General features: G+C 42.4%; 1 protein-coding gene and 1 pseudogene across 1 annotated transcript in view; both read left to right on the forward strand.

Moving 5' to 3' along the window:
- Nucleotides 1-3,023, forward strand: part of PIGU (phosphatidylinositol glycan anchor biosynthesis class U) — a 120,674-nt gene that overhangs the window by 50,918 nt on the left and 66,733 nt on the right. The gene's annotated exons all lie outside the window — the stretch shown is intronic.
- LOC102985375 (heat shock cognate 71 kDa protein-like) lies at nt 547-2,605 on the forward strand (annotated as a pseudogene).

A 3,023-nucleotide genomic window follows, 5' to 3' on the forward strand; every position in this document is an offset into this window, starting at 1 on the left:
ATCATTCTCAATGATGAAAAACTGAAAGCATTTCCTCTAAGATCAGGAACAAGACAAGGATGTCCACTCTCGCCACTCTTATTCAACATAGTTTTGGAAGTCCTAGCCATGACAATTAGAGAAGAAAAAGAAATAAGAGGAATACAAATTGGAAAAGAATTAAAACTGTCACTGTTTCAGATGACATGATACTATACGTAGACAATCCTAAAGATGCCACTAGAAAACTACTAGAGCTAATCAATGAATTTGGTAAAGCCACAGGATACAAAATTAATGCACAGAAATCTCTTGCATTCCTATACACTAACAACGAAAGATCAAAAAGAGAAATTAAGGTGACAATCCCATTCACCGTTGCAACAAAAAGAATAAAATACCGAGGAATAAACCTACCTAAGGAGGTAAAAAACCTGTACTCAGGAAACTGTAAGACACTGATGAAAGAAATCAAAGATGACACAATCAGGTGTCATTGAACACGGCAGCAGCTTTCCAGATTGCTGTTTTCTCCTCCAGCGGACCCGGGCCTGTGCTCCAGCAACCATGTCTAAGGGACCTGCAGTTGGCATTGATCTTGCACCACCTATTCTTGTGTGGGTATCTTCCAGCACGGAAAGGTGGAAATAATTGCCAGTGATCAGGGGAACCGAACTACCCCAAGCTATGTCACCTTTACTGATACCGAATGATTGATTGGTGATGCTGCAAAGAACCAAGTTGCAAGAATCCCACCAACACGGGTTTTGATGCCAAACGCCTCATTGGACAAAGATTTGATGATCTGTTGTCCAGTCTGATATGAAACATTGGCCCTTTATAGTGGTGAATGATGCAGGCAGGCCTAAGGTTCAAGTAGAATACAAGGGAGAGACAAAAAGTTTCTATCCAGAGGAGGTGTCATCCATGGTTTTGACAAAGATGAAGGAAATAACAGAAGCCCTACCTTGGGAAGACTGTTACTAATGCTGTTGTCACAGTACCTGCTTACTTTAATGATTCTCAGCGTCAGGCTACCAAAGATGCTGGAACTATTGCTGGGCTCAATGTACTTAGAATCATCAACGAGCCAACTGCTGCTGCTGTTGCCTATGACTTAGACAAAAAGATTGGAGCAGAAAGAAATGTGCTAATCTTTGATTTAGGTGGTGGCACTTTTGATGTGTGAGTCCTCACTATTGAGGATGGAATCTTTGAGGTGAAGTCTACAGCTGGAGATACCCACTTAAGTGGAGAAGACTTTGACAACCGGATGGTCAACCATTTTATTGCAGAGTTCAAGTGCAAGCACAAGAAGGGCATCAATGAGAACAAGAAGGCTGTCCGTCGCCTTCATATTGCTTGTGAGCATACTAAGCGCACTCTCTCTTCCAGCACCCAGGCCACTATTGAGATTGATTCCCTCTATGAAGGAATCAACTTCTTTACCTCAATTACCCATGCCTGATTTGAAGAACTGAATGCTGACCTGTTCCGTGGCACACTGGACCCTGTGGAGAAAGCCCTTCGGGATGCCAAGCTAGACAAGTCTCAGATCCATGATATTGTCCTGGTGGGTGGTTCAACCCTCATCCCCAAGAATCAGAAACTTCTACAGGACTTCTTCAATGGGAAAGAACTGAATAAGAGCATCAACCCTGATGAAGCTGTTGCTTATGGTGCAGCTGTCCAGGCACCCATTTTATCTGGAGACAAATTTGAAAATGTTCAAGACTTGCTGCTGTTGGATGTCACTCCTCTTTCCCTTGGAATTGAAACTGCTGGTGGAGTCATGACTGTCCTCAAGCGCAACACCACCATTCCCACCAAGCAGATGCAGACCTTCACAACCTACTCGGATAACCAGCCCGGTATTCATTCAGGTTTATGAAGGTGAGCATGCCATGACCAAGGATAACAACCTGCTTGGCAAGTTTGAACTCACAGGCATACCTCCTGTGGTGTGTTCCTCAGATTGCAGTCACTTTTGATATTGATGCCAATGTCATCCTCAATGTCTCTACTGTGGATAAGAGCACAGGAGAAGAGAACAAGATTACCATCACTAATGACAAGGGCCGTTTGAGCAAGGAAGACATTGAACGCATGGTTCAGGAAGCAGAGAAGTACAAAGCTGAAGATGAGAAGCAGCGGGATGAGTTGTCTTCGAAGAATTCTCTTGAATCCTATGCTTTCAACATGAAAGCTACTGTTGACGATGAGAAACTTCAAGGCAAGATTAATGATGAGGACAAACAGAAGATTCTTGATAAGTATAATGAAATAATCAACTGGCTTGATAAGAACCAGACTGCAGAGAACGAAGAATTTGAACATCAGCAGAAGGAGCTGGAAAAAGTCTGCAACCCCATCATTACCAAGCTGTACCAGAGCTCAGGAGGCATGCCAGGAGGAATGCCAGGAGGAATACCCGGGGGCTTCCCTGGTGGTGGAGCTCCTCCATCTGATGGTGCCTCCTCTGGGCCCACCATTGAAGAGGTTGATTAAGCCAACCTAGCATAGATTTAGCATTGTTCCACAAAACATTGAAGGACACAAATTTGTAGCAAATTCCATGACAGTTTTAAAGTTGAGCTGCTGTAATAAACTCGACATTCTTGATACTTGAACATGGAATATGTGCACAGGGAAAGGAAATAACACTGCACTTTATAAGCACTGTATTGTAAGTGGAAAATGCAATGTCAAATAAAACGGTATTTAAAATTGGCACCATAAAAAAAATGACACAAACAGATGTAGAGATATACCATGTTCTTGGATTGGAACAATCAATATTGTGAAAATGACTGTACTACCCAAAGCAATCTACAGAGTCAATGCAATCCCTGTCAAATTACCAGTGGCAGTTTTTACAGAAGTAGAACAAAAAATCTTAAAATTTGTATGGAGACACAGAAGACTCTGAATAGCCAAAGCAATCCTGAGGGAAAAAAACAGAGCTGGAGGAATCAGACTCCCTGACTTCAGACTATACTACAAAGCTACAGTAATCAAGACAATATGGTACTGGCACAAAAACA

The sequence above is a fragment of the Physeter macrocephalus genome, chromosome 14, assembly GCF_002837175.3.
Source record: "Physeter macrocephalus isolate SW-GA chromosome 14, ASM283717v5, whole genome shotgun sequence".
In the NCBI taxonomy this organism is placed as follows: domain Eukaryota; kingdom Metazoa; phylum Chordata; class Mammalia; order Artiodactyla; family Physeteridae; genus Physeter; species Physeter macrocephalus.